Source organism: Dysidea avara, chromosome 7 (genome assembly GCF_963678975.1).
Source record: "Dysidea avara chromosome 7, odDysAvar1.4, whole genome shotgun sequence".
In the NCBI taxonomy this organism is placed as follows: domain Eukaryota; kingdom Metazoa; phylum Porifera; class Demospongiae; order Dictyoceratida; family Dysideidae; genus Dysidea; species Dysidea avara.
Window position 1 is genome coordinate 36,569,204 of NC_089278.1, and position 22,216 is coordinate 36,591,419.

A 22,216-nucleotide genomic window follows, 5' to 3' on the forward strand; every position below is an offset into this window, starting at 1 on the left:
CAAATGAGGAACAGTTAAGGAAAGTGCCTCTGTAATCAATCCTGTCACTACAGAAATTACAACTGAACATGTGCCCTCACTATCTGTTAATATTACTAAAAGTGAAATGGTCATTCCACTTCATTTTCAGCTATGTTCTATACCCATTATACAATGTTATAATCAAAGAAGGGTATGAGAAGTGCCTTTCCACAATCAATCCACCAACTACAGAATTACAGACAACTCATGTGATAGCCAGCACTGAAGCAATGACACTCCCATGAATCAGTGGCTATCTTACAAGGAGCTTTGGAAGTTCAAATTTGACATTCGTTCCAGCCCTAATGCATTGTATAGCTGCAGTTAACAAAAGGCACGTCTCAGGTCAAAGCAATGTTGAACAGTGAAGAAATCAAGCCCATACAGTTGAGTTACTTATGCTTGGCTGAATGCATCAGTCTATTAGAAGAAAATTCAGCTAAAATCAAAATTAAAATTCCACAGAAACCCATTGAAGGTATTTAGAGTTACTTGAAACATCGTGTTAAGAAATCGAAACTTCAGGTTTCCAGAATCTGAAATCTATCATGAAACAGGACACATTTTAAACTTTTATCGTAGTTAAATAATAGTTTCTAACATGATACCAACACTTATAGCATTGTTCTGAATTATGATTTTGCTGAAAAGATCGAGATACTCAATAAAGCAGTCAGGTAACATCAACTACTCTAATATAACAGTCACTTAACTGCAGCAGAAACCTCTTTTCAAAATTCCTGCATACGCCCCTGGAAAAAATGGCACTGACAAGACATAAAACACATCCCTGCTATTAACAATTACTGAAAAGCGTTATTGACATTTTGCTTCTTATCAGCTTTTTTTACCTAATACACAGCATTACAGATAAAAAACAGTACAAGAAGCGCCTCTGCAATCAATGCAGGAAGTTGTGTGATTAAACGTGCACCTGACTATCAATTAGCAGTTATTCCAGTTTGTTTTCAGGTATGTTCTACCAGTTACAAACAAAGAACAGTATGAGAAGGGTCTCTGTAACCAATCCAGTTACTATGGAATGATTATCATGACAGCCAGCTGCTGAAGCCATGTTACCCCAAATTAGTGCATAAACGAATGCTAGAATTGAGCATTTGAATGAAAAACTGTGGATTATTTGAATGTTTCTAATATTTAAAACCCACAATCAAAATTTTTAATTCATTGAATCGAAGAAGTAAGACTTATTGTTGTGAGGGTTCTATGCACTTACTTGTTGAAATACTCTTTGATATAGACAGTAAAGTGAGTGTAAACAGTAGCAAAATAGTAGTTTTATCAATGTAATCAACCTTACACCTGGCATGGTAGCCATCAGGTGTAGCATTTTTGGCTTCACATGCACCTGACTGTAGACAACAGGCTGTTAACTAAGTGTAAACAATAGTGAAGTACATGTTAACAACTTGACACCTGGTGTGTGTCATGTCCTGTACTATTTTCAGCTGCATGTGACCTAATTATATACATTGAGTGAGGATTTGAATGTTATGAATTTGTATTCGAATGCTCCCAAACAAACAAACATTTGAATTTCAGAACATTCGTTTACGCACTATCCCAAATCAACACCTACAAATAGTATAGAGAAAGAAATGGTACACAAAGGAGGAAAATAGTAAGTCCGCTGTGATTGTCAAAAAAGCATTTCTCAGACTGAAGCGACATCAAACAGTGAAGAAATCAAGCTGGTAACATTAATAATAATTGAGTTATGCTTGGCAGGAGACATCAGTCAATCAGTCAAGCAGTTAGTCAGATAGAAAAAAAATTTAAAAATATATTTTTTAAACCAGGCGCACGCCCACAGCCGGCCGAAGGCCGGCTGTGGGCGTGCGCCTGGTTTACTGTAATTGTTTCCGTAAAAGTGTGTGTGTGTGTACCTATCTATCTACCTATCTACCTATGTTTGTCCGTACGCACCCACGTGAGCAAAATCGTTTAATAATGGTGAAAGCAGCTTTTACGTAAGAAGTAAAAGTGAAATGAAGTCTGTATTAAACTTCTGCACAGGTGAACTTTGCTCTGAGGTGGTTTCTTTTCGGCGGACTGCAATACGGGTGTGGTGACTTTCCTCAGACTACCTTCCCCTTGAGGTTTTCAGGCATTTAGCAACTGAAAAACAACGGTGCAGGCCTCGTACACTGCCAGGAATAGCCTATCGCTTCAAGTTGAAAGGGGGCGTATCCCTTACGTACGCGAACGAAAATGAAGAGCAGCTTTGAGGCTTTGTCGAGAGAATTTGTGGGAAAAAACACGTTAGTTACACTATAAAACAGTTTAGAAGATAGTTTTGTGCGTAATATGTTGGTAAAAGCGGTTTATTTAACAAACGCTTCCTTAGCAGTGCATAGCAACGTAATTGAATGAATTACGAATATTTCATGAATTACGAGAAATAGCTAATAATATTATTGCACAATCTAAACTACCCTATTGTAAAGTAGTAATACATAGTTGGTTAATTCATAGTAGTATATACTGTGTATAGTTATTCCAGATGAGTTAGCTAGCTGCATGGCGCCTGGTTTTTAGAAGTAGCACAACATCAACTTGTTTAGTAACTTGTTGGGATCACTTTGAAGACATTTATGGGCTTGGTTATACTGAACCAATGTTGCCAAATCATTATGAAAGAGAAGTGAGGCTGGTTTTTACAGTCAGAAAAGTCCAAACCTTGATTATCGTTATTGGTGACTTACACAATACATTGTGAATCAATGACACATAAAGCTGGTGACTTAGAAAATGACATCACATCACACAGTACTACACACATACATTCTTACAAGCTAATGTCAGAGTACACTCAGACTAGACTATGACATGGTACATGATGTGGTTGTGTCATCACATGTTTTACTCACCTTGTTGGTCATTGTTACATCAGCTCCAGAATTCATCAACTCCTTGACAGCTTCAATGTTACCCTTGTATGACGCCTCATGTAAAGGGGTATTACCACTCTATACAAAGTGAAACACAACATCAAGTACTATATACATATACATTAGAAATTATTGGTGGAAGAGCAACAGATTATTTATGCCTTTGAAGATGTTAGCTATTTGGTGACAGTTTTTTCTCTTAACAATCCACTTGTGTACATTAACCACATCACTATGACTTTCAACATTGTATAGAGAACAGGAAGAAGGATAGCATGTATGAAATGAAAATATTCAAGCAGGTCAGATAATATTAGCATGTAACTATCATTCAATGCATGCAAAAACTGGTGAGTTATCAGTGCGATGGTTAGCTAGATAACTTTTCAGTTCACACACTGAGAACATGTAGTGAATACAATTGTATGGGAATTTTAAGTTTGATTATGGATCATAGAAAAATTAAGGAAACAAGGGACCTTGAGGTCGCTTACACCTGCAGATATACTAGTGGACATTTTCCTTATACTTGTTTGTTAATCTTTTTGTAACATTATTATGACTGGTAAACCCATGCTAACCACATCAAAAGAAAGAATGGCACCAGAGTTAATGTTTTCGTCTGAACACACACCCCAGCTATCATTACTGTTCCACCATTCCAGTAGCCCATTCCACTGTTTACACACTCCCCTCAAAATTGAAGTGGCCATTATGCTTTGTTTTCAGCTATGTTTGGCCCACTACAAATGAAGAACAGTGCAAGTGCCTATCCAATCACTACGGAAATATGACGATTCCTGTTTACAAATGTAGGGACCTTTGGGTTGTCAGCAAAAAGAAATGGAACGCAATGGAGGACAAAGGTAAGTCCATGACGTGTGCATTGTACATACTGCAGTATGCCAAAAGGCATGTCTCGGAAGGAAGTAACGTTGAACAGTGAAAAAAATAAGCCTATAGCCTTAGCTGTTATCGAGCTACGCTTGCCTGAAGACATTAGGCAAGCAGGCAGTTAGTCAGTAGAAAATTCCATTGAAATTGTGTAACAATCTAATGGAAGCATTTAGGGTCATATATACTGAAGGCACTTTTGGGCTTGGTTAGAATTTTAATGCTTGGTCTCAAATTATGTGGAGATGGTCCTGCACATAGTGCATAACATATAATATACAATATGGCAAGTTCTACATTGTAGGGCAGGTACCAATGTTATGGTATTAAAGTGCAAATGTCTTTTGTTGTCATAATATAAGTTACGTGTTATCAAACGATGCTACATGTATAGCCTGCAGAATAGGACAGGTTAGAACCATGCACATCATTGTAAGTATCACATTACTATAGTTTCCTTAGCTTAGCTACTGCAGTTCTGCAGGTTCAGGAGTACCTGCATGTTTCCCATCATTTTGGTATACATGCTGTACTTTGCAGGATGGTGGAATAAGGTTCATGCACTTTAAAAGTAATATCACCACGCACGCTGCAGGGTATGAATGGCACTGGTGTTTAATGCTTGGTTGTCACGTGCTCCCTGGCTGCACGTAGGGCAGGTAGCAATACTAAATACAAAGCCGCCGTGTGTAGAAAATGCACATTCACTTTTTGATGTTGAGGTGATCTTGAACAGAACCACAAATCATCATGTTATAAGTGACACTACATACAACACTACTAACCCAACAATAACACAGGTACCTGACCTACAGTACAGCACTTGCCCTATTGTTTATGCTATACACTCCAACTTACAAAAAAGTTAACATTGAAAACCCAAGTTATTAAACATCACTGTCATTTACATGATCAAGGTATAGTGCTTTCCCTATATATTCTTCCACAAAGAAGGACTAAGAAATAACAACAGTAAACTTTATTTCTATCACATGCTCTCATCATGTGCCCTTTGCTGTACAGACACTACACAAGAATTTTATTCCTCTCCAGAACAGGCAAATCCAATGGTTTATATGTTTTATTGATTTGAATTTTGTTTTATCACATACTGAAGCAATTAAAATATGCACAGAAATTTTATGTGGCATACCAGTTTATTTTGTTAAATAATTTTTTTGCAAAACAGCGGGTTATTGCTTAACCAGTTGCACATACAAGCAGTACAATATACACAGTTACTGGCTACTTTACAATAACGAGTCACAGGTACAGATTGTGAATTAGACGTTTAAATCTTCACAACATTTACATCAGACATCTTCTAGCATAGAGTACTATAGGTGGATAGTCCTAGCAAATAAGGAGTGTTGATAGGTCACCGTGTTACATGTAGTTGTTGAAACGTTGGTGGTGTCCCCTAATTATAGAGTCAGTGCAATTAGTTCAATGTCAGGAATTTGAATCAAATGATGAGTAATTTTAAAGTAAAAGTATCTCACAAACCACTTCACATATCAAAGTGGTTTTAGTGTCAAATGAAATGCTCATGATCTGGCTTTACCAAGTTTGCTAAAAGAAATTCCCATATAAACAAGTTGTCTATGGCACATCACTAGAATTCCTTGTGTAATTTACATGATGAACTAACTGAGCTCACAATTGTGTGTGATGTACAGCTCAGTGGTTAGGACAAGTGCCTTCTAATGATGAGATGGTGAGAGAAATTCCTTGATGTTACCTAACCTTTTGTACTTCATGCAGATTTTGAACCTTTTAGTGCAACCATCGTTACTGGCACTCCTACTTAACTACATTTGTAACTTTTCATGTTATACCTTTATTCTTTCTACCTAACTGTTCATAAACACTAACACTGTAAAGTGTTTTGTACTTACAAAGTAACTAATTTTACAAGGAAGGTGATGACAGCTATTGATTGTAACGTAGTATAGGAGCAGGAAGGCAGGTATTGTATTAGTACAACATATAAGCTAATCAGATACACTTTAGTAGATAGTTTAATGCTCATCAGCTTTTTATGTATGTAACTTCTATATAAGGCAATAAAGTTCTGCACGTAGGGCACGCACAGTTACCAGTCATAATCTATCACCCTACTTGAATGAATAACATACTTACTAGGAGAACTCCACCAATGTTAGTATACACATATGACAATCACTACTACACCAGACACATAACACACACAACATGGTATTCAAGATTTATTTTTTGAGCATTACTATTGCAATTTGAATTTTAATGAAAGCAAAATTGGACGATAACAATTTCCCACAGAGTAACACAGACCAGTGAGATGTCATCCCATACACATCACTACATATACCACACAATCAATACTACACCAGACACATACACACATACACACATGATCATAGAGGTCATAACTCTACACATCATCTAATGCTACACACTCCTACAACAATACTACTTGTTTAAATGAAGTTTAAAGACTTTAAACATAGTTAATGGTGGGAGCAAACACCACACACACCTTTGCTAACTAAAGGAGAGCATTATTTAGAAAACAGCATTATTTGGAGTAACAACGCATGCGCAGCAAGTACGTAACACACGGTCAGTCCATCACCTACTCAAGAATGTTACCCATATCTTTCCCACCACTTCACTAGCTAGGTAATATGGCTATATAGGTATAAGCACATAGCCACAAGTATACAATTTATTTCAGCGGCCAATGGGTTGCTCTAAGCATGCAGACAGATTTGTTCCTATATACTTGTATAAATTCACCCAACAGATTACCTCACAAGACAGACGTTCAATCACATACTAAAATTACATTGAATCACATACCCTTGTACATGTGTGTGAATATACTGAATGTGTAAACACTATATGTGCAGGAATGTTTGACAACCAGACAACCTCTGGTCAATATGTATTAGTGTCCAGACCACTACTGCTGGAGAGCAGCCTGTATGGTGCATAGCTACTGCACTGTACACATATAATGGCAGGTCACATAGCACAGCTCACTACACTATAGTTACTGCTTTGCTGTATGTGTGTTCCTTGCTGTGTGTTATTCTCTACCAATGCAGATGGTGCTGTCAGACATCCAGTCCACAGACTACATAATTGAAATTGCTGGTCCACCACCATGATCAGACTACCACAGCCACTGGCCATAACACATAGCCAATGCTAACCCCTTAAAGGGACATGAATTCTACCAGAAGTCAGCACGCCGCAAAAGCCAGCAAATGCTATTTTTCTCACACTGGGAGTACCAACATGCCTCTTGCTTGATGGGCACATATTTGGAGTACCAACATGCCACCTGCTTTATTGGCACATGTTTGCTACAAGGCCAAAGGAGGTGCACCTGTATTCTGGTACACTGTTGTCATTGCAGGCTTGTGCCTCTTTCTGTGCCACCACAAACAGAACAATACTAGCTCTGGTTGCTACGCAGCACCTCCATTCCTTATAGAGGGACAGTGATAGTACAGGGTCTCACCTAGGATGGCTTCTGCATATCACGTAGGCATAAATTGTACCCATCATCATGCTTGGGTATGAAGAACTTGGTGGTGCGAAAACAATTCCTGACACTAAATTCTTCCTTATACCCAAGTATCTGTTGCCTCAAATTAAAGCCCATTTTTCCCATTGGCCTTGAGTAGAGTTGGAGGTTTATCCCAAAAGGAAGCCAAGACTCTGTACAGATACCAAACTACCCCCACAATCATTAGCTTGTGGGAGGAGAAGCAACAGACAACTGATAATCAACTAGGCTAGAGAATAACAAGTGAGTGACCAACATTAACAGTTAACATGTACACAACAGTTACTACCAACATCTCATTACTATACTAGCTTACATCATCGATGGCATTAACATCCAGTCCTGACTTGATACACTCCTTCACTATGGTACTATCTCCACCAATAGCAGCACAATGGAGTGTGGTCTGATTACCCTACAACAACACAAATCATGAAGAAGTGAATGAGTAGTTTAAGTTGTCATGTTTGTACAATGTACATAGCTACAACATAAAGTTACTATCAAACTTGATCATTTTGCACAATATATCCTGAAACTAATATACCAACAACAAATCATTACAACATGTTACTATTAACTTTATTACAGTACATGGGCAGGTGCTGCTGGCCACATATCCAGAATTCTGGTGACTACCCAATTAAAGAGTTTTAATTGTACCATATTTACCTGCATAGACACCCGAGTGTTTATATTTACTTTTAACCCACCTTTGTTCTCAAAGTGTACCAAAGTTCAAGACAATCGAACTACACATTCGCATTTTATAATGATTTTTGTTAGGTGTGCAAAAAGAATAATCTAAGCCCCCCAAGCTCCCTAAACGAAGAAGAAAATACAAAGAAATTAAGCAGATTGTTGAAGGCTTCTATTTCACGGTGGCGTTTGCCAATTTTGCTCAAATTTGCTATGTGGGATGCTGAAGGTGAGGGGCATTTGCAGTATAAAAATGATTCCAATTCGTGAAGGAAGCACAGAGCTACGTATGCGTGAAAATAGTGCTTTGTTTCTTCCAATAATTATACTCACAATGTGACGTGCCGGCTTTCTTGGCCGCATGACACACTACCGTGTGTCTTGATCATTGTTATGTGTTCCTACAGTAAAGGGCATGCAAATTATAGGAATTTATTTACAGCACAGTAGAAACTTCACCATTGTTACTTCTTTCTTGGAAAGGCTTTCATTTTCTACACACTAAGGAGTATAGGGAAAGCTTTAACATTATTCAAAGTGAATCATGACATATAAAAGTCATGTGAGTAAAATAATTACTTATTTTTAAAGTTTAGAATTAACAATTTTACAATGTACTTTCTGATTGAGCAATTGTGAAAATTTATTTTACTGGCACATATTACTCTCTGCGGCACTTGAAATATCATCCAGTGTGTAGAAGGATAAGGTGTCATACATGTTTATGTGGTGAACCAGACTGGAAGGTAGGCAGAAAAAAGCAGTAATGATCATTTCTCTTTCTCTTTTGTGTGAACTGTTAACAATGTATCCATGTATAGGGCCACACCTAGGAACCTGCCGATTATGCTGGCATAATAGGTGCTTGAAAGCATTGAGCATAATGCTAGCATAATAGGCAGAACACTTGTGCATTACCATAAATTCTTGCTTATCAAAATACATATCACAGAAAAAGATCGATATACTTTAATAGAACAGTCAGAGAATAATCAGATAGCTGACTGTTCTATTAGAGTATATCGATCTTTTCTGTGACATGCATTTTGACAAGCAAGGATTTAGAGTCTGTGCTTCAGCAACTTACTGTTTTCCCATAAAGTGCAAATTTACTAGAAAAACTGGTATAAATATTGAGCATAATTTCAGCATAATAGGTAAATATTGAGCATTAATTTAAGCATACGTAATAGGCAAATTTTGAGCAGTGCAGCATAGCATAATAGATAAAAATAATTGGCGGGCCCCTAGCCACGCCACACAATACTAGTCTAAGCCACGCCACACAATACTAGTCTAGGCCACACTCACAATAACCAAATATGTTAACACTATTAGTTCTGTCACTGTGGAATATGGTCACTGTACAATGTATGGTGACTTGTCACAACTACTCAATAAAGTTAACATATTTTGTCTAACAGGTGACTGGATTTGTACTAGTTTAACTGTATTAGTAGATGTAATAGGATTGCTTGTTGTAGTACAGTAGACCATCAGTTATCCAAACTACAATGGTCTCAGGCTATGATAAAAAGTGTTCAGATAAGTTAACTGTTCAGCCCATTCATTTATATTCAGAACTTTGTTCACATACTCCAATAGAACACACCCTTACTCTAATAAACCATTTACAAACAAAATACTCTAATAGAACAGTCATTATCAATTTTAGATAAATGATGGTACAGGTGGGTAACTGAGGGACTACCGTATATTGGATTAATAGTTCTCACTTTGTAAACAAGAAGAAGTCATGTTCAGCTATATGATGGACTATTTTATCCTTTCCTGTTTACAATTCTCGTACCATTAATCCCATATACTACATCTATGGTTAAACTGGTCTCACTGACTCATTCTGTTCAGCTGATTCACAAAGCAAAAAATTACTATTCTTTCTAGTTCTCTGTTTATGTTTGATAAAAATCAATCCGATAACCATAGCAACTGTTATGGAATCAACAATTACTGTTACAGAGTGATCAAACTTAGCAGCCATTCCTATAGCACCAAAGGGATGATACCTTAGTAATGTTTGCAGTGTTGCCAAACAACCATCATTTTACTCCACAATGGAGACATCTATCACTATGGTTACACTATATAGTTGTCATGTTTTTAATAAAATAGCCATGCTAATAGAATGGGTAGCTATTTCACTTTTTTGCAAGGTACCTTAACACAACAAGTCCAATACTCATTTCACTGGATAATATAACATACAGTATTTCTAATACCGCAAAGCGGGATTCTTTTGAGGGAGAAAGTTCTTGCAGATTGCCACTATCCAAAATTTCCAGGAGGGATTTTTTTTTATGCGTTGACAAATCTCAAACAAAGCCATTTTGATCAAGGCTGCAATTTTGAGGAGAAATTTTGCCTGGTTTTGAATAAACACCTGGTCTCAAATGAATATATTATAAATGATGAAGTGAAGAACGTTTTATAGAGTTCCTATATAGCTAGAATCTGTGACACATGATTAAGTAAGAAGACATCAAGGAGAGTACAACACTGAGGTATAAGTTGGCTCATGAATGATGATCACGTATATAAATGCCGGTATAGTATAGTGCGGGGTAAGAGTTGCTTAAAATGCCTGGCCATAATTCAACACAATATGGTACATTATATAACAGATTAAGGTGGCGGTCAAATGATCAGTCATGATTATATATAATTGTTCAGTGGACATTTCTATTCTACAATAAGCCGTACTGGGGGATGCTGCAATACTATTACCGTAAGTCCTCTAAAAATTTGGCATATTTTTAAATCAATAGTTTTCGTCTCGCCAAATTTTGGCCTATAATTAGATGGAAATCACCACTAATTTTAGTTGATCGATCACTCGTCACAGTATAATTGGTATCGTTGATATTAAGGCTAGACAACTCTGACGTTCTCGTCATGATCAGCATCCATCGCAAAAATAGCAAATGTGCCGATTTTTTTATTAGGGGAAATTATTTCACTGTTAGAATACGGGTGCCGAATAAATAGAGGGGGCCGAAATTTTAGAGAGAACTTACGGTATCTACACATGATCACGTCAACAAGAACTAACAGCATTGTCATGACTAAGTTAACTAGTTTAAGATAATCCCACACAGCTACTCTAACCATACATATTATTACACAACAGATGGTTTCATAGGGTATAAAATTTATTGTAGCAAGGTCTCCTGTTATCCACTTGACAGCCATCTTAATTTGTGTGATTACTACACTAATACTATACCACTATACACATAACCTCATTATTAATAAATTATGATCACTAACTTTATCAACCATATCCAGTTTAGCTCCTGCTGTGAGTAGGAGTTGGAAAACTTCATGGTGTCCCCATTGGGCTGCAAAATGTAGGGGTGTCCCTTGATACTATAGTGAATTATATTTGATGACAATTAACTTCACAACATACTAGCTACACTACTACACATCAACAATAATACAGTTGAGAGTCAATTATCCAAACTAATATGGAGGAGTGTTTATGATAACATTTGAAGTTATTGACCACAAATAGTGAATGTGTAGCCAGTAATCACATCACCTAACAAAGTGTTAATAACTTTAACCAAGAGTAAATAATAGAAGAGAGAGTATCTAACTGCCATATAGTGCATCAAAAATGAGCAGGTTAAGTAGAGAAGCCACCCTGTAGTGCTATCAAAGTAAGTGTTGAATGAAGCAATAAACACTTTCTACTTCAGACTGTTTGAGCCTGGGTACTTCAAACAGTCTGAGCTAGAAGTTGTTTATTGCTTCATTCAACACTTACTTTGATAGCACTACAGGATGGCTTCTCTACTTAATGTGCTCATTTTTGATGTACTATATGGCAGTTAGATACTCTCTCTTCTATTATTTACTCTTGCTTTAACATAACTACCAGTGTACGACCATCACTCTACCATAAATATCATCCAATAAAAATTGTACACCTACTAAACAGGACCACACCACACTAGTATGGCTGCTATCACATGATCTACTATAACTCAAACAACAAGACTGTTTTCATTTATAATTCTAAATCAGTTAAGTGTGGTCAACTTGTCTGATCAATTTACTGATGGTGGACACTCCTACTAAACCTGTATATGAGCACATTACACTATAATAATGAAATTCCACTGCACTATCAAACTATACCACTACACAATTCGGTCACAATCTACACACAACATGTATAGTCTCACATGACCATACACTGTTACCATGGTTACTATTTTGTTAACAGAAACCTGACGTCTGCCTATAATACGTACTTACACAGGGGCTTACCGCTCTACTTTACTAGAAATTCTTTTGATGTGGTTAATTAAAATTTTGACTTTGATGTTGGTAGCAAATTGACATTTTTACTGATCTACTTTATTTCACTAGGGAAAGCTCTGTAACACATTATTTCATGTTCAAGATTAATTCCAGATTTGAAGGGTTAAGTAATTAAGCGACAAACCAAACCATGAAATGTTCTGAACCTGTCTATAATATGTTTGCTATTGTCTAAACAATTTGATTATACAGCTACTTCAGTCTTGTTCATAACGGGAACCACAAGAATGTTATAAACCATAAATCGTAAAAATTGATTTGTGAGCATGTTCAGCCATTAGTAAACATAGTTCTAATGTTCCTTACAATACAATAAACACTGTTAGTCTGTTTATAATTGAAGCAATACAAGTTAAGACTGGCTATCAGGTGCTTTCACAACTACAACCACATGTGCGTAAACACACATATGGCCTAAAATCCATCTCACAAAAAAATTGCATTACAAAATCATAACCTTCCCTACTGTACATGATAACAGGTGATTATGTAACATTACTAGCAATAGCTAGTACATCAAGGATTTGATTACCCATGTTCCAGTGTTTTGTTGGTGTAGTGCATGAAGAATGTTATAGTGTATAAATCTCTATCACTGTCGGGTTTATAGTCTGAGGATACCATATATGGCATCCTTAGCAGTTAAAGGGTTTTAACATGAATACTCAGCAAGGTGAAGAATATTGGTCCTTCATTACCAAGATCACTCAGTATAAGATATTATTACTCAACACCACTATGTCATGGTGGAGTATATGTTAACCTCTTATGGAGTGATATTAGTGTGGTTAGTGATGAGGAGAATAGATGTCACAGTGACATTACTGTACTAGACCATTATAGGAAACTCACTAAGAGTACAGCATGATGTGGTGATGCCAAATAATCCCATCAGGAGAAACCAGACCAAAGTTTTGATATGGATACAAAACTGTGCACGTTTGTCTTTTAAGTAAGTATATAGGAGATTCTGTGACTTTACTAGAAGCCACATACTAACCCACATATACTAAAAACTTTCCTGCTTGAGGAGACTGGGCATCCAAAAATTTCTGCAAATATATTAGAAATGGTCTTTACAGAAGGTTTTAAGAATAATTGAAAGTTCTGGGGTGGGTAGTTGTGAAATGAAAGACTACTTGTCGAAAAATCTCAAAGAAAAGTTGATAAGAAGGTACGCTAAAATAGCCTTAATTCACGAGAAACCTTGGTTCAAATGCCATGATTTGTTCTGTAAGTCGTAATTTCACAGCTACAATCTGGAGATTCCTTACACAGTGCCCCTACAATCCTGTCAATAATATGTGTGTGCTTTGACCCATTCACATTGCTCATTTCAAGATGCTATGAGCAACTCCCCATGCTTCAGGACCAATCCCAGGTAAAGTATATGGGGCATTGCATTAACATCTTGAAAGTGAGTAGTGCGAATGGGTGGAGCACACCTATTAGGCGATTCTTTAGCCCATCTAGCTTGCTTTCCTCTATGCCTATGTAAGTGAATTAGTTTACTACTCCCATACAATCACTGAGATGATGGAATAATGGCGGACACTTTTGCGATATCATAATAATGAACAAATTTACACAGGCACTAAGATATGTATAACAACACAGCAGGGGAATCTGTAATATAAAATCAACAACAAGTGACCTTATTACAATAGTCACTTTACTATCATGTCATGTACTGTAAACGTATCATTTCTGTATGGCAACAAATTTAGCAGACACTGAATACTCAAGATTTACTTTTAAGCAATTTAATCTTTGTATTATCTCAATTAAAGCATGACTACTTACATAGACCAGCAAAACATCATGCCATACACATCACTACATATTAGTGCATAAACGAATGTACTACATTCATTCAATGGTTCGAAGGGTGCATTATTCGAATGACATAAGCGAAGTTTTATGACTCCCTATATTCACAGGCGTTAGCCTTCTCACAGTTTCCTAGTGGGATAGCATTCACAGAAGTTTGAATTTTATGCCTGCGCAACCTGGCTATATTGGCAAGTAGAAGACTGCAACAATCACTGCTCATCATACCACGAACAATTTTCACTATGGGCAATTAAACCTGAGACACTAGAAATTAATGGAAGGTGGTTGTACACAAAGCCAATTAGGTGTCTGACAAGTTAATTAGCTCGCATCCCACAAGTGACCACGCCCACTGATAATCACAAAGTACAGTTGGGACAAGCTGTAGAGGAAGCACATTCGTGAGTTGTGTACTGCTGTAAGGTTTTGAAGCATCTTGTTGTGTGCTTTCTCCTGCTGCCATATCTTATTAAACAGACGAACAATAGTGTCAACGCGAGAAATTCCATTTGCCAAAAGGAGCCAGAACAATGACTATTGTTAAATGAATTAAACTACAATACACTCAAAATTATGCTGACTGCATAATGTCTAGCTAACTGTAGCTATAGCTACATAAAATGTTCACCAAAGCTTTGAATGTTGCACTCAAACCCTTGAAGCGTAAAATCAACATTCGTTATGCACTACTACATATACCACACAATCAATACTACACCAGACACATAACACACATACACACATGATCATAGAGGTCACCAATGTACATGATAACTCTACACATCATTTAATGCTAAACGCAAATACCACTGAAACACTGGCTGGATTGTTTTTATCATTAAAATCATCAACTTTTAGCTGTGATCCTGTCAAAGAATGAAGGGCCTAAGCTAGGGGCATATAGCGTGGGTTAACAACTGGTTGGTACAACCAGTAGCTATAACTAGTATGGTATTCAAAGCACACTCAGCATGTTATACACTCCTACAGTTATTACCAACATCTCATTACTATACTAGCTTACATCATTGATGGCATTAACATCCAGTCCTGACTTGATACACTCCTTCACTATGGTACTATCTCCACCAGCAGCAGCATGATGGAGTGTGGTCCGATTATCCTACAACACAAATCATGAAGAAGTGAATGAGTAGTTTAAGTTGTCATGTTTGTACAATGTACATAGCTACAACATAAAGTTACTATCAAACTTGATCATTTTGCACAATATATCCGGAAACTAATATACCAACAACAAATCATTACAACATGTTACTATTAACTTTATTACAGTACATGGGCAGGTGCTGCTGGCCACATATCCTGATTTCTGGTGACTACCCAATTAAACAGTTTTAATTGTTATTCAATACCATATTTACCTGCATAGACACCCGAGTGTTTATATTTACTTTTAACCCACAAGCCTTTGTTCTCAAAGTCTACCAAAGCTCAAGACAATCGAGCTACACATTCGCATTTTATAATGGTTTTTGTTAGGTGTGCAAAAAGAATAATCTAAGCCCCCCCCCCCCCCCCCCCCCAAGTCCCCCTAAATGAAGAAAAAAACAAAGAAATTAAGTAGATTGTTGAAGGCTTCTATTTCACGGTGGCGTTTGTCAGTCTTGCTCAAATTTGGTAAGTGGGGTGCTGAAGGTGAGGGGCATTTGAAGTATAAAAAGATTCCAATTCATGAAGGAAGCACGGAGCTACGTATGCGTGAAAATAGTGCTTTGTTTCTTCCAATAATTATACTCGCAATGTGGCGTGCCGGCTTTCTTGGCCGCACGACACACTACCGTGTGTCTTGATCATTGTTATGTGTTCCTACAGTAAAGGGCATGCAAATTATGGGAATTTATTTACAGCACAGTAGAAACTTCACCATTGTTACTTCTTTCTTGGAAACGCTTTCATTTTCTACACACCAAGGAGTATAGGGAAAACTTTAACATTATTCAAAGTGAATCATGACATATAAAAGTCATGTGAGTAAAATAATTACTTATTTTTAAAGTTTAGAATTAACAATTTTACAATGTACTTTCTGATTGAGCAATTGTGAAAATTTATTTTACTGGCACATATTACACTCTGCAGCACTTGAAATATCATCCAGTGTGTAGAAGGATAAGGTGTCATACATGTTTATGTGGTGAACCAGACTGGAAGGTAGGCAGGAAAAAGCAGTAGTGATCATTTCTCTTTCTCTTTTGTGTGAACTGTTAACAATGTATCTATGTATAGGGCCACACCTAGGGACCTGCCGATTATGCTGACATAATAGGTGTTTGAAAGCATTGAGCATAATGCTAGCATAATAGACAGCACACTTGTGCATTACCATAAATTCTTGTTTATCAAAATACATATCACAGAAAAAGATCGATATACTTTAATAGAACAGTCAGAGAATAATCAGATAGCTGACTGTTCTATTAGAGTATATCGATCTTTTCTATGACATGCATTTTGACAAGTAGGGATTTAGAGTCTGTGCTTCAGCAAGTTACTGTTTTCCCATAAAGTGCAAATTTACTACAAAAACTGGTATAAATATTGAGCATAATTTCAGCATAATAGGTAAATACTGAGCATTAATTTAAGCATACGTAATAGGCAAAATTTTGAGCAGTGCAGCATAGCATAATAGATAAAAATAATTGGCGGGTCCCTAGCCACACCACACAATACTAGTCTAGGCAACACTCACAATAACCAAATATGTTAACACAGTTAGTTCTGTCACTGTGGAATATGGTCACTGTACAAACCATGTATAGTGACTTGTCACAACTACTCAATAAAGTTCACATATTTTGTCTAACAGGTGACTGGATTTGTACTAGTTTAACTGTATTAGCAGATGTAATAGGATTGCTTGTTGTAGTACAGTAGACCATCAGTTATCTAAACTTCAATGGTCTCAGGCTATGATAAAAAGTGTTCAGATAAGTTAACTGTTCAGCCCATTCATTTATATTCAGAACTTTGTTCACATACTCCAATAGAACACACCCTTACTCTAATAAACCATCTACAAACAAAATACTCTAATAGAACAGTCATTATCAATTTTAGATAAATGATGGTACAGGCAGATAACTGAGGGACTACCGTATATTGGATTAATAGTTCTTACTTTGTAAACAAGAAGAAATTATGTTCAGCTATATGATGGACTATTTTACCCTTTCCTGTTTACAATTCTCATACCATTAATCCCATATACTACATCTATGGTCAGACTGGTCTGACTGACTCATTCTGTTCAGCTGATTCACAAAGCAAAAAAAATTACTTTTCACTGTAGTTCTCTGTTTATGTTTGATAAAAATCAATCCGATAACCATAGCAACTGTTATTCAATCAACAATTACTGTTACAGAGTGATCAAACTTAGCAACCATTCCTATAGCACCAAAGGGATGATACCTTAGTAGTGTTACCAAGCAACCATCATTTTACTCCACAATGGAGACATCTATCACTATGGTTACACTATATAGTTGTCATGTTTTTAATAAAATAGCCATGCTAATAGAATGGGTAGCTATTTCACTTTTTTGCAAGGCACCTTAAGGTTACGGGTTAGGCGCTTAATAATACGTTATTATTTTTCGATGCATGATAATGGATGGTGCAATGTTAGCACGAAACTCAAGCAGGTGTTAGTGACAAGGTTGTTAACTTCAAACCGTTGTATAGCCACATGATAATAGCAGAGGAATGATACAAAGTGAGTGTTAATAATTTACTATGGAAGGCAGTCAAGAGTAAAATTAAGTCCCTGCAATATGGTTGAACCAGCGTTTAGCATTACTCAGTGCTTAATGTGGTTATTATTTATTATTCATCAAAAATAGCCAATTAGTACTAATTTTTTAGGGCAGTATCAACGGGTGGTTATATTATCTAGGTCCTGTCATGGAGACTTTGTGGGAAAACTGACTAGAGGCTGGTTAATCATCGTATCTTTCAAGCATAATGGCGAGTAGTTCTGCTACGGAAATACCGCGAGTCCACTACCGGGCTGTTACAATTGGATAACAACTCAATTCATTCGTGAGGACCTAGAAATCACTAAGTAATAGCTTATTAATGCTAAATATTACGATGTGGCTTCCCATGAAACCTGGTTTTTGATGAATAGCAACTCAACAGTTTCACTGTTTAGTACTTGCATTTCTGTACAAATGCTTCCCTTGTTGAGTGTATCACCGCTTATGGTATTACTTGTACAGTACGTTAATATTCATGTAATTTTAGTGAGTTCTTCCAAGCAAAACGGTTAAAACAGAACTATAAACAAAGCTCCTGCAAAATTATTTATCTGGTAACCCGTAACCTTAACAAAACAAGTCCAATACTCATTTCACTGGATAATATAACATACAGTATTTCTAATACCACAAAGCGGGATTCTTTTGAGGGAGAAAGTTCTTGCAGATTGCCACCATCCAAAATTTCAAGTTGTGAATTTTTTTATGCATTGACAAATCTCAAACAAAGCCATTTTGATCAAGGCTGCAATTTTGAGGAGAATTTTTTCCTGGTTTTGAATAAACACCTGGTCTCAAATGAACATATTATAAATGATGAAGCGAAGAACGTTTTATAGAGTTCCCATATAACTTGAATCTGTGACACATGATTAAGTAGGAAGACATCAAGGAGAGTACAACACTGAGGTATAAGTTGGCTCATGAATGATGGTCACGTATATAAATGCCGGTATAGTATAGTGCGGGGTAAAAGTTGCTTAAAATGCCAGGCCATAATTTAACACAATCTGGTACATTATATAACAGATTAAGGTGGCGGTCAAATGATCAGTCATGATTATATATAATTGTTCAGTGGACATTTCTATTCTACAAAAAGCCATACCGGGGATGCTGCAATACTATTATCTACACATGATCACCTCAACAAGAATTAACAGCATTGTCGTGACTAAGTTAACTAGTTTAAGATAATCCCACACAGCTACTCTAACCATACATATTATTACACAACAAATGGTTTCATAGGGTATAAAGTTTATTGTAGCAAGGGCTCCTCTTATCCACTTGACAGCCATCTTAATTTGTGTGATTACTACACTAATACTATACCACTATACACATAACCTCATTATTAATAAATTATGATCACTAACTTTATCAACCATATCCAGTTTAGCTCCTGCTTTGAGTAGAAGTTGGAAAACTTCATGGTGTCCAGCATTTGCTGCAGCATGTAGGGGTGTCCGTTGTCCCTATAGTGAATTATATTTGATGACAATTAACTTCACAACATACTAGCTACACTACTACACATCAACAATAATACAGTCGAGAGTCAATTATCCAAACTAATATGGAGGAGTGTTTATGATAACATTTGAAGTTATTGACCACAAATAGTGAATGTGTAGCCAGTAATCACATCACCTAACAAAGTGTTTATAACTTCAACATAACTACCAGTGTACGACCATCACTCTACCATAAATATCATCCAATAAAAATTGTACACCTACTAAACAGGACCACGCCACACTAGTATGGCTGCTATCACATGATCTACTATAACTCAAACAACAAGACTGTTTTCATTTATAATTCTAAACCAGTTGAGTGTGGTCAACTTGTCTGATCAATTTACTGATGGTGGACACTCCTACTAAACCTGTATATGAGCACGTTACACTGTAATAGTGAAATTCTACTGCACTATCAAACTATACCACTACACAATTCGGTCAAAATCTACACACAACCTGTATAGTCTCACATGACCATACACTGTTACCATGGTTACTATTTTGTTAACAGAAACCTGACGATTGCCTATAATACGCACTTACACAGGGGCTTACCGCTCTACTTTACTAGAAATTCTTTTGATGTGGTAAAAAGAATATAATTAAAATTTTGACTTTGATGTTGGTAGCAAATTGACATATTTACTGATCTACTTTATTTCACTAGGGAAAGCTCTGTAACACATTATTTCATGTTCAAAATTAATTCCAGATTTGAAGGGTTAAAGTGACAAACCAAACCATGAAATGTTCTGAACCTGTCTATAATATGTTTGCTATTGTCTAAACAATTTGATTATACAGCTACTTCAATCTTGTTCATAACCAACCGGAACCACAAGAATGTTATAAACCATAAATCGTAAAAAATGATTTGTGAGCATGTTCAACCATTAGTAAACATTGTTCTAATGTTCCTTACAATACAATAAACATTGTTAGTCTGTTTATAATTGAAGCAATACAAGTTAAGACTGGCTATCAGGTGCTTTCACAACTACAACCACATGTGCGTAAACACACACATGGCCTAAAATCCATCTCACAAAAAAATTGCATTACAAAATCATAACCTTCCCTACTGTACATGATAACAGGTGATTATGTAACATTACTAGCAATAGCTAGTACATCAAGGATTTGATTACCCATGTTCCAGTGTTTTGTTGGTTTAGTGCATGAAGAATGTTATAGTGTATAAATCTCTATCACTGTCGGGTTTATAGTCTGAGGACACCATATGGCATCCTTAGCAGTTAAAGGGTTTTAGCATGAATACTCAGCAAGGTGAAGAATATTGGTCCTTCATTACCAAGATTACTCAGTATAAGATATTATTACTCAACACCACTATGTCATGGTGGAGTAGATGTTAACCTCTTGTGGAGTGACATCAGTGTGGCTAATGATGAGGAGAATAGATGTCACACAGTGACATTACTGTACTAGACCATTATAGAAAACTCACTAAGAGTACAGCATGATGTGGTGATGCCAAATAATCCCACCACGAGAAACCAGACCAAAGTTTTGATATGGATACAAAACTGTGCATGTTTGTCTTTTAAGTAAGTACATAGGGGAACCATGACCTTACTAGAAGCCACATAATAACTCACATATACTAAAAACTTTCCTGCTTGAGGAGACTGGGCATCCAAAATTTTCTGCGAATATATTAGAAATGTTCTTTACAGAAGATTTTAAGTAGTGCAGTACACCAGTGTCCAATTAACGGGTTACTAGACAGATGCAAACAGCATCGTGGGGCGAGCCTGGACATATTTAATGGGCAAGCAAACAAAATTATTATGTAGATAAATCAATGTTATTGTTTTGTGACTGATTCATTATTTTACATACTAATTCTGCCTTCTCTGCTGCAAGATTGTGTCCCTTTGCCGAGCATATCTTGTTCTGGAGTATTCTCTCTTTCTCCTTCGTCTTTCTTCAGCTTCTTCTGGTGTTTCTCGGTCCCTTCTCAATCTGTACAGCTGTCTCCTTCTTGTAAGCCGTTCTTCTGCATTCATTTAGCCAACCTTAGGTGATTTTCATATTCACGCGCTGATACACGTGTTTCATACGCTGTAATCTACGTCGTATATTTCTCCGTGACATGGTCGATGAGACGAACATATATGGAAGTGCTGTAATCTACTTCGTATATTTCTCCGTGACATGGTCGATGAGACGAACATATATGGAAGTGCTGTAATCTATGTCGTATATTTCTCCGTGGAATGGTCGATGAGACGAACATATATGGAAGTGCTGTAATCTACTTCGTATATTTCTCCGTGACATGGTCGATGAGACGAACATATATGGAAGTGCTGTAATCTATGTCGTATATTTCTCCGTGGAATGGTCGATGAGACGAACATATATGGAAGTGCTGTAATCTACGTCGTATATTTCTCCGTGACATGGTCGATGAGACGAACATATATGGAAGTGCTGTAATCTACATCGTATATTTCTCCGTGGCATGGTCGATGAGACGAACATATATGGAAGTGCTGTGATTTACGCCGTTTATTTCACGGTAAGTCTGTTTATTTCAGGGTCTCTTTCCGATTTCTTCTGTAGTTTTTTTGGGCATGGTCGCTGAGACGAAAGTTACGTGGGCGACTCGCTAGT

General features: G+C 36.7%; 1 long non-coding RNA gene across 1 annotated transcript; it reads right to left on the bottom strand.

The window, feature by feature from the left end:
- Positions 1-2,911: 2,911 nt before the first annotated feature.
- Positions 2,912-11,461, bottom strand: LOC136260935 (uncharacterized). The gene is made up of 3 exons (XR_010703768.1): positions 11,371-11,461; positions 7,700-7,798; positions 2,912-3,011 (listed from the first exon to the last, which is right to left on the bottom strand). It is a non-coding gene; the product is annotated as an uncharacterized lncRNA (long non-coding RNA).
- Between the last annotated feature and the right edge of the window lie 10,755 nt (positions 11,462-22,216).